Genomic DNA, 10,662 nt, shown 5'->3' with positions numbered 1-10,662 from the left:
GGCAGGGAGGTGGGGCAGGCGCTCCGGCAGGCTGGCAGGCTCTGTCCCTGCAAGGAGAGAAGACGGGGAAGGGAGGGGAAAACAAAACAAAACAAAAGACGGATGAGGGGAAAGAAAGAAAGAAAAGCCCTAAAAAGGCAATGCTGAGCGCTCGGGCGGCAGCCGGGCGTCTCCGCGCTGCCCGCCGCGGCCATCCGCGCCGAACGGCCCTTCGGGGCGCCCCTGCCCACCCGGGCTCAGTGCCGGAGAGGGAAGGGGTCAAGGGACACGATCGGGAAGCCCGCGCTGGGTTCGCTGACAGGCAAGACGTTGAAACCCTTCCGCTGTCTGGGCCAGCACCGGCAGCGCTCCCCTCCTCCCGTCGATCTGCGTGTGCTGCCCTATGCGCTCGAACCGGACCCGCAGGGGAGATCGAGATGGTCGGAGCACATAGCCAGGGAGGAGGAGGGAGTGATGCCATCGTCCTGATACCGCGGCATCTTGACACACACGAAAATAATCAAAATGGGTCACCTTGCAGCACCTCCAGCGCAGCTGTATACGCAACCCTGCAGTGATCTTCCTGACGCTTCCTGCACCAGGCCCTCCCTGCCTCAGCTCATGGTTTTGACATACAAAGGTACTATAACCGGTTCTGCTACACTTAGTTCTTAGATTTAAACTAAGTTCCTGGATTAGCATATCTCTGTTCCTCGTGGGAGGGATCTACATAGCAGGACCCCGAGTTTAACGTGCACAAGGAAAGAGCAAGTCAACTGAGCACCTTGGGCAGGGATAAAGGGACTGTTCTCTTTGCCTTGAAATGTAATGGCAGTCCTTTCTCAAAAAAACCCCACCCAAACCCAGCCAAACAAAAACAAACCCCACAAAAAAACCACAAACCACCAACAAACAAAAAAACCACCAAACACAATAAAAAAACCCAAAACATCACTAAAACTAGCAAAACCCAACCAAACAAAACACTGCTGAAACAAATGGTTGTCTGTCATCCTGTGTATTGCTAAATGAGGATTTTTACTTAATATCAAGATATCAAGACTTTAAAATATTAACCCCCAAACTTCATAAAGATATTTCCTCCCCCTTGTGTAAAGCTGACTGTAGAAAAGCTTTGCCTTTAACAGCCATGGGACTCATCTCCAAATATGGTAGACTCCTCAGTTTTCAGACAACTTCCTGTTCCCCCCAATGGATAATTGCCTCCAGTTACTAAAACTCTGCAGGTTTGGTTGCTTTTTAGCATTTTCTTTTCTGTGAAATGATCCTCTCTCACTGGGCTGGGTGATCTTCAGCTTCTTGTCTCCAAGCCCGTAGAAATGACACAAATGTCAGCTTCAGGGTCACAGGTGCTATTTTCTGCTGGGTTTTATAAAAGCATTTGTTGAGGTGAGAAAGATGTCTCTGCATTTTTGTTTTCTACCTCAACACCAAGCTGGGGGCAGGAGTTGATCTGCTGGAGGGTAGGAGAGCTCTGCAGAGGGACCTTGACAGGCTGGACAGATGGGCAGAGTCCAATGGCATGAGATTGAACACATCCAAGTGCTGGGTTCTGCACACTGGCCACAGCAACCCCATGCAGTGCTACAGGCTGGGATCAGAGTGGCTGGAGAGCAGCCAGGCAGAGAGGGACCTGGGGGTACTGGTCAATGGTAGGCTGAACATGAGGCTGCAGTGTGCCCAGGCAGCCAAGAGGGCCAATGGCATCCTGGCCTGCATCAGGAACAGTGTGGCCAGCAGGAGCAGGGAGGTCATTCTGCCCCTGTACACTGCACTGGTTAGGCCACACCTCGAGTACTGTGTCCAGTTCTGGGCCCCTCAGTTTAGGAAGGATGTTGACTTGCTGGAGCGTGTCCAGAGAAGGGCAACGAAGTTGGTGAGGGGTTTGGAACACAAGCCCTATGAGGAGAGACTGAGGGAGCTGGGGTTGCTTAGCCTGGAGAAGAGGAGACTCAGGGGTGACCTTATTGCTGTCTACAACTACCTTAAGGGAGGTTGTAGACAGGCAGATGTTGGTCTCTTCTCCCAGGCAGTCAGTACCAGAACAAGAGGACACAGTCTCAGGCTGTGCCAGTGGAGGTTCAGGTTGGATGTTAGGAAGAAGTTCCATACAGAGAAAGTGATTGCCCATTGGAATGGGCTGCCTGGGGAGGTCGGTCGAGTTGCCGTCATTGGAGGTGTTCAGGAGGAGACTTGATGGGGTGCTTGGTGCCATAGGTTAGTTGTTTAGGTGGGTTGGATTGGTTGATGGGTTGGATGCGATGATCTTGAAGGTCTCTTCCAACCTGGTTTATTCTATTCTATTTTCAGCATGTTGCTTTTGAGAGGCCCACTTCATGTTCTGAAGCTCTTTCATACAGGATTTCAATCAGTTCCAAAGAGCAGCATCCAGCAGCCTCAGTCCCTATGGGTCACTATTTCCTTTTGTTTTCTCTTTCCTGGTAATGCGTTCCTTGGGTTTGGAGATTGTTTTGGCTTTTTTGTGGTTTGGTTTTGTTTTGTTCCTTGTTTTGTGTTCCTCTTTCATTCTCCCTCAATTGTTAATTAATTTTCAGATTCCACTTTCTTGTCTTCTCTTCTCCATGAAGGATTGCATCATTTGAGCTTTTTGGGTTTCTTACAGCTAGAATTATAGAATCATAGAGTCCTAGAATCATCTGGGCTGGAAGGTCCTCCAAAGGTCATCCAGTCTGACCTCCCTACAGTCAGCAGGGACATCCCCAACTAGATCAGGCTGCCCAGGGCATCATCCGGCCTCACCTTGAATATCTCCAGGGATGGGGCCTCAACACCTCGCTGGGCAACCTGTTCCAGTGTTCCACCACCCTTGTAGTAAAGAAATTGTTCCTAACATCCAATCTAAATCTGCTCCAGCTTAAAGCCATTGCCCCTTGTCCTGTCACTGCAGACCTTTGTAAAGCGTCTCTCTCCATCCTTCTTGTAGCCCCCTTCAGGCACTGGAAGGCTGCTATTAGGTCTCCCTGGAGCCTTCTCTTCTCCAGGCTGAACAACCCCAGTTCCCTCAGCCTGTCTTCTATAGCAGAGGTGCTCCAACCCCCTTGATCAATCTCATGGCCCTCCTCTGGACCAGAGAGGGGCAACAAAGCTGGTGAGGGGTCTGGAGCATAGCCCTATGAGGAGAGGCTGAGGGAACTGGGGGTGTTTAGCCTGGAGAAGAGGAGGCTCAGGGGAGACCTTATTGCTGTCTACAACTACCTGAAGGGTGCTTGTAGCCAGGTGGGGGTTGGTCTCTTCTCCCAGGCAACCACCAACAGAAAAACAGGACAGTCTCAAGCTGTGCAGGGGGAAGTTTAGGCTGATCTTAGAAAGAAGTTCTTCATAGAAAGAGAGATTGGCCATTGGAATGGGCTGCCCGGGGAGGGGGTGGGGTCAACATCCTTGGAGATGTTTATGAAAAGATTGGATGAGGCACTTAGTGCCATGGTCTGGTTGATTAGTTAGGGTTGGGTGATCGGTTGGACTTGATGATGTTGGGGCTCTCTTCCATCCTGGTTGATTCTGTGATTCTGTGGACCTGCTCCATCATGTCCATGTCTTTCCTCTAGCTGAAGCCTGCTTTTGAGCACTGGCTGCTTTTTGCTCTGCCTCAGGTTCAGTCTTGAGAAGATAATCACACCTGAAGTGTTGTACCACTTCAGTGGGAGTCCAGTTTCCTTTGTGTACTTTAGTTCCTAGAGGCAGACATTTTGAGCTCTTGTAATCATTCATACTTCAGAGGTAAAAGAGAGCTGATGTTTGCCATGGCTGTTCCACTCCCCTGTTGGAACACAGTAGGGTTGCCAATGTAGTGCCATGATTGCCATCTTTAGACATTTGTTTTGAAGCATCTGGTGTTTGATATATTGATAACTTAGCTCCTAACTGGGGACTTCTTTTTTTTCCTCCATCTAGTCAGTATGGTCAGTCCTGCTCCCTCAAAGTGTTGACTCTGCAGCCTACCTAGATGCAATATTTCTTCTGTTCCCTATGCACCTCCACCTTCCACTCTGCCAAGGATTTCAAGCCCACCTTCCTCAGTCTGTGTCCTGTCATGTGCTAAGTGTTTTCTTCCTGCCAGCAAACCTCAGAGGGCACTGACTCTGGCTGTCACGGGGAGCTGCCACATGCACAGGGGGTCAGCAGCACTCTTTGTTGAATGGCCACCTCTGCAAAAGGCCTGAATCTATGCCCTTCACCAATCGAATTTGCTGGCCTGCTTGTCAGCTCTCTGTGCTTTATCCTGCCTTAGGACTGGGCAGTTGTGTGAAGTCAGAGCATGCTGACCGGGCAGTCCCTGTTTTTTTAGTGCACTAAGCAGGCAGGCTGTATGGTGTGCTTATGTAGTATTTGCCTGCAAATGCAGCAAGGGCAAGGACTGCAAATATACAGAACAAAGGGGGGGAAATGGACATTTCAGCATTTTGACATGATTTCTGGGCAACTCTCTCCAGGAAGGAGACTAGAGGAAAATATATTGATTTACCAGAGGGATGCAGAGAGCAAAATCTTGTATTCTCTCCCCTTAACAAGGGCCATACATTTGGGCTGGTGATGGTGGCACAGGTTGAGTAAGAGATGTTACAGAAGGGGCAAACGAGAGACAGTGGCTGGGAGGAGGATGTCTGAGATCTGGCTCAGGGCTGCCATTATGAGGTTTAAGCACTGTGGTGAACTTCAGTTTTATGGACACTGTGAGACTAAGGGAACATTGGGTCTGGAAGTGCCAGGTGCAGTTATTCTGCAGAGCTGCCTTATGGCTGTATTTTACAGCCTTTTTGCCCAGCTCCAGCTTGGGATGGTGTGTTCATAGGCACCAGCCTCTCTCAATGAACAGCACTCTTTTCACTGATGTAACAGAGATGAAGTTTCAAGCCTGGTCCCATAAAATAAGTAAGAGGTGGGGTTTTTTTGGGGTTGGTTTGTTTGTTCATTGTTTGTTTGTTTTGTTGTTGTTCTGTATTTGTAGAGATAATCTGGTCTGTCTCCCAGTCCACAGCTCTATTGTTTTATGCTAAGGTCACTAATGCATAATCATTGCACTGGGATAAGAGAAAAGCTCATGCTGTTTCACCAGCAATTGTGGTGGCCCTTCTGAAGAGAGTAGGAAATGGAATTCTAGTGCTAGAGCCACAAAGGCAAACTCTGTACTTAAGAGTAAGAAAATACTTGAATGATCTGTGAAACAAACATGAAAGGCACTCTTCAAGGAGGTGCTGACACATGAAACAGCAGGAAAACAAGTTAGCATGCTGGTGGGTATTACATCAGTGCCTGCTGCAAGAGCTTACCCTGAAGAATTTACACGGAAAGGAAGGCAAGGGTAGCTATGCTCAGCTTTTTAATACCTAGCTTTTAGAGTTTGGCTTGTGGAGCAACACCTTCAAGCTGTTTTAGGTAGTTCAGGTCTCTCTTTACAGTGCCTGAGAGACAAATTTAGCATAAGGAAAAGGATTCTCAAGTGCTGACAAATGGAGCGGGAAGGCACCAGGCTGTCCATAAAGGCTCTTTAGGATTGAGGTGGCCGTTTCTGCCTGGGATTCACAGGCCAGGCACTTTTTCCTGTGCTTGGTCCCTCAACTATTTTTGTGTAGTTAATGCCTGAATTCTTTCCAGGATGAAGAGAGATCCCTATTTCAAATAGGCTTGGAAATGGAAGAAGCTCTTTTATACAGCAGCACATTGTAATCGACCGTTCAACCATAATATGGAAAACCTAAGCTGCTGCCCCTTTCTCTGCTTGGTCACACATTTCTATAGCCCTCTGACTTTTCCAGCAGAGCAAAAGCAAGGAAATAAAGAAACCCAGGAGGAGCTACTGCCACAAAGCTAGGAGAAGCAAAGGCAGAGATATACTAGATAGCAGCAGCATTCTTCTGTTTTGTGTGGGACTTGGCTCATGCTTCCCACCTGGCACGGGATGAGTATAGGGCTGCTGCAAGCTGCTCTGTGTGCAAAGACCTGAAGCCCGCTTGCACTTTAGATTCATTTCAGCTGTTTCAAACTGCCTAATTTTACTGAAAAAAACATGGCCATGTTTTTAGTTCTCTGAATCACTGCATGGTAGTCTGGATGGGTCTCCAGGTTGGTAAGGTCATGAGATACGCAGCAAAGGAGGGTAACAGAAGTAGCAGCGACTGGAAGCTAGAATGACAAATGCTTTTCTTGGCAGGAAACCTGCTTTATGTACACATGAGAAGGCCTAAATTTCTTTGTGAGTCTAACACAAGATCACACAAAAAAATCTGCAGCAGGGGAGAACACAACCCTTAAACACCAGTACAGGAAGACTCAGGGGCTGGGGGTTTGTTTTAGGCAACCCTTTTCTTGATTCACCACAAAGACCCTGGGCAATACATGAGAACCATAAAAGGCCACACCAACCTGACAGCTCTAAGGCAAGGACCACATGGAGGGAAAAGATACTGAGGGAGGGAGCTGGGGTTGCTTAGCCTGGAGAGGAAGAGACTCAGGGGTTATTGCTGTCTACAACTACCTGAAGGGAAACAGTCTCAGGCTGTGCCAGGGGAGGTTTAGGCTGGATGTTAGGAAGAAGTTCTATACAGAGAGTGATTGCCCATTGGAATAGGCTGCCTGGGGAGGTGGTGGAGTCACCATCATTGGAGGTGTTCAGGAGGAGACTTGATGGGGTGCTTGGTGCCATGGTTTAGTTGTTTAGGTGGGTTGGATTGGTTGATGGGTTGGACACGATGATCTTGAAGGTCTCTTCCAACCTGGTCTATTCTATTCTATTCTATTCTATTCTATTCTATTCTATTCTATTCTATTCTATTCTATTCTATTCTATTCTAATTCCTTTCAGCCTTGTTAGCCTAAACTGTGCAGTGGAGCTGACTGAGGGGCTGTTTAAACTATACATGCTAGCTGAGAGAAAATCTAAAGGGCCACCTTCTTCCCTCTGAGACTCCGGGAGCTGGGTATTGGGTAACTGTGGAATTCCCCAGGAGAGGAATTAGACTCATCAGCTGCTGCCATTGTTTAGTATTCTCCAGGTCACAGGGTACAAAGCAAGCATCTGGGGAACATAGGAAACATCCTGCAGCATTTCAGCATTACAACTATCCGTGTCCTAGATCCTCTTGTCCTCTCTGACTGCTATATTCAGCTGCACTCACTCTGCTTGGTGCAGGATGAGCTGCTAGAGACTGTTCAGAGCTGCAGCCAGAGTACTTCTTACCCAATGCCATCAGCAAAGCTAGTAAGAAAACAAAATAAAACCCCAGTCCTACTTCTAGTAGCACTTGTTTAGACTTTATTCCCCTTATTTTGTACCCATTTTTTTTCTGCTTTTGATGCACCATTTAATAGTTATTCCTTGTAATTTCATGATTTTTTCAGATGTAACATGACTGAAAAGGGAAAAAAAGCCTTGGGAGTGGTATTTTTTTGAATAGTGATGATTTCTTATCTAGTACTTAACTGATCCTTAGTTTAGCCAAACTCAGTGGCTGATCAACACTAAAGTGTGTGCAGTTGAGCTTTATTTAAGCAGCAGACACACTGCTAGTAGGCATTCTCTGTGGATCATGAGAAAGCTGAGGCACTACACAGCAGAGTGGAGGCAGGACTGTGAAAATCATTACAATGGATTCCAGTCTGGTCCATTTTTTATGCCAAAGGCTCAGAAAGAAATTTTCTTGAAACTCTCTTGGGTGTAATAAGTGTTCTCTGACCCAGAGGGCAAATCATGTGCTGGGCTGCAGCCAGAGGAGTATGGGCAGCCAGGCAAGAGAGGGCATTCTGCCCCTTGACTCTGCTCTGCTCAGACCCCAGCTCCAATCCTGCCTCCAGTTCTGGTGTTCCTAGCAGAAGAAAGACACAGAGCTGTTGGGATGAGTCCAGAGGAGGCCACAAAGATGATCCATAGGCTGGAGCACCTCTGCTATGAGGACAGGCTGAGGGAGCTGGGTTTATTCGTCTTGGAGAAGAGGAGGCTCTGGGGAGACCGTAGAGCTGCCTTCCAATCCCTGAAGGGATCTTCCAGGAAGGCTGCAGAGGGACTTTTCCTGAGGGTGTCTAGAGACAAGACAAGGGGGAATGAGTTGAAGCTGAGGGAGAGCAGGGTTAGACTGGATCTGAGGAGGAAGTTCTTTGTGTGAGGATGGTGAGACTCTGGAACAGGCTGCCCAGGAATGCTGTGGCTGCCTCCTCCCTGGGGGTATTGAAGGGCCCGTTGGATGAGGCCTTGAGCATCTGAGTCTAGTTGAGAGGTGTCCCTGGGCATGGTGGGAGGTTGGAGGAGATGATCTCTGAGGTCCCTTCCAACCTGAGCCATTCTAGGATTCTGTGATTAAAACACAGGCACACAGCTAAGAAAATGGAGATAAAGGTGACCTCAGTGCAGACCTACAATTCATTCATATGGGGTGCAAGGAAGGCACAGAGCTCCCCTGACTTCAGAGAGCATTAGAGTCGTGCTCTGGGGGATTATGCTGCATATCGGATGAAATAATTTTGCTGATGCTCAGAGGACATAGGTGGGTTCATAACTCACCTGGGAAACTGCAGGCTTTGGTCTCACTGTTTAGCTGGTAGTTGTCATTTTCCAGCACAGATGATTTATGTTAGCATACCTGACTTCAACCGCAGCAGAGAAATGCTTTAAACAGTTGGCACTGGTCTCTCCCTACACCTCAGGCAGGCTGAGTCTGTGCTGGCAGCACTTCTGCATCAGCATGGCACCATCAAGGAGTGTTGAGCTGCTGCACCTGAGCCTCAGGGGGTGTCTCTCACTTCTGTTATCTGCTTGGAAAAGGGTAGGCACAGCCAAAAAGCCCAGCCGTCCTCTCTTGCCTACTCTGCCTTTCCGTGAGGGATATGTCTCTGATCATGCTGGCTTCACTACCACTGACAGAGCAAAGAGTGGAGAAACTGTCAGGGCACTACCCTGGGCTAGGCCATAGCAGCTAGTACCAATGTCTCCCAGAGCTGTTCAAAGAGTATAAATGCTCCAGCTTCAGCCTGGCTCAAGACACTCACTACCCTCCCCCACTAGACTGGGAGGAGTTTTCAAGGTATTCAAAGGAGAAGCACAGGACAGTAACGATGTGGACAACAAATGACCCATGAACTAATGTAGTTTTAGAGGCCCTGATCTGACTCCAGGATCAAAGCCTTGGCATTTCCAGACCTTTCCAGGAATGCCCTTTTGTACTGTAGAGATCCTCTTTCTTCTGCTCTTTGTGTCCTGAGTACTAGAGCCACATACTCCATGTAAGCTAAATAGAGTTCCAAGTACCGAGATAGATCTGTTACTCTATATGAAGAGAGGTTATGTTTAGCAAAGGAAGAGTTAATGCCTGATGACGAATTCTTTGTGCTAGGAGTGTCTTGGATGGTGCCATTGTCACTGCCAGCCCAGGTGGAAAACCCCAGGTACAGTTTCTGTTCCTAAGAAGAGTCATTAAAAGCTCCTTCTGGGGCAGGTACTGTTATATCCCTTTCACTGAAAGGGCTGCAGGGACACCCACGTCCTCAGAGAACAGGCAACTGCCTTTTTGTTTTCCAGGAGGGAATTTGAGAAGACTGATGAAAAGAATGACTGAGCACCATGAAGTGCTGCCCTGACTCTGGCTAGAGAGACTCCTTCCTCGCAGCAGAAGTCTCTTGGTCCCTCCTTGCAGAGCACTCGGAGCAGTCAGTCCCTGGTTTGCAGGTAAGATCTGGGTATTTCCTTCTTGATTTCAGACTTCAGCATTAAATGCTGTAGATGCAGTTCCCATTGAAAAGGCAAAGGGGAGTGATGGAGAAGCTGGCAGAAAATTCTGGTGTTTAACAGACAGACCTTTTTAGGTTTTAAAGGAAATTGCCCAAAGCAGCCATTTAGGGGCTTGTTTCAGTCTCTTTATATTGCATGAAATAAAACCTTTCTCTGCAGCTATTCCTGCACTTACAATTTAGTCAGAAACAGAGCAAGGAGAAAGAATGGCAAGTAATGGAAAGGAAAAAAAGGCTGCTTGTTTGAAGCACACAGCAGAACAGGATAAAACCACGAAGGTACTAAGACTAGGAAGGTGTCTGTTGCAAAGAGTGGCCACCAGCAAAAGAGGCTTTAACTACCCATTGCTAACACAACCCTCTGGAGTGTTGTTCCCCCTCTGCCTGGTTTTGCAGATGCATCATTAAGTGTTCTGCACAGTGAGTACTTTCACTCACCAAGGAAGTGATAATGACTTGTGTCATCTGCACAAACACTTCCCAAGGCATCAAACACAAACCCAGGGGAACCCCGGGAGCATAACCTTCCTGTGCCTGTAGACCCTGAAGCTCCCCAGGACATGAAATGTAATGCTCATGACAGTAATCCTATTTATTTACATGGACTAAAGACACACTCAGCTTTACCCAATACAGACACTTGCTTTGCATGCTTAAGCTCCTTGGGAAATGATTCCTCAGGTTATTCAGAATCTGGGTTTCCTTCCTTCCTGGGAAGATGGGAAGACTAAGAGTGAGGAGAGCAATTAGGAATCAGCATTTTTGCATGTAAGTGTTACAGCAAAAATCAGATCCCAGACTCATACTGAGTGCTGGAGGCAATGTAGGCATGCTGATGCCTTGGAAGAGTTGGGAAGCTGCAACAAACCTGTTAGAAAAACATCCTGTCACTAGTGCTGGTGTCAGTGACAGACTCATGCCTGCAAA

General features: G+C 47.8%; 1 protein-coding gene across 2 annotated transcripts in view; it reads left to right on the top strand.

Annotated features, from left to right (window-relative positions):
• Nucleotides 1-17: 17 nt before the first annotated feature.
• Nucleotides 18-10,662, top strand: part of MANSC4 (MANSC domain containing 4) — a 17,746-nt gene continuing 7,101 nt past the window's right edge. For both annotated transcript variants that reach the window (XM_068162393.1, XM_068162395.1), the window contains exons 1-2: nucleotides 18-619; nucleotides 9,527-9,673. The gene's annotated coding sequence lies outside the window, so the exon portion shown is untranslated. The remainder of the gene's footprint in view (nucleotides 620-9,526; nucleotides 9,674-10,662) is intronic.

The sequence above is a fragment of the Melanerpes formicivorus genome, unplaced genomic scaffold (assembly GCF_026170545.1).
Source record: "Melanerpes formicivorus ecotype bairdi unplaced genomic scaffold, bMelFor1.0.p_v2 SCAF_64, whole genome shotgun sequence".
NCBI lineage: Eukaryota > Metazoa > Chordata > Aves > Piciformes > Picidae > Melanerpes > Melanerpes formicivorus.
Note: the sequence above shows the minus strand (reverse complement) of the source record. Positions and strands in the feature narration are given on the sequence as shown.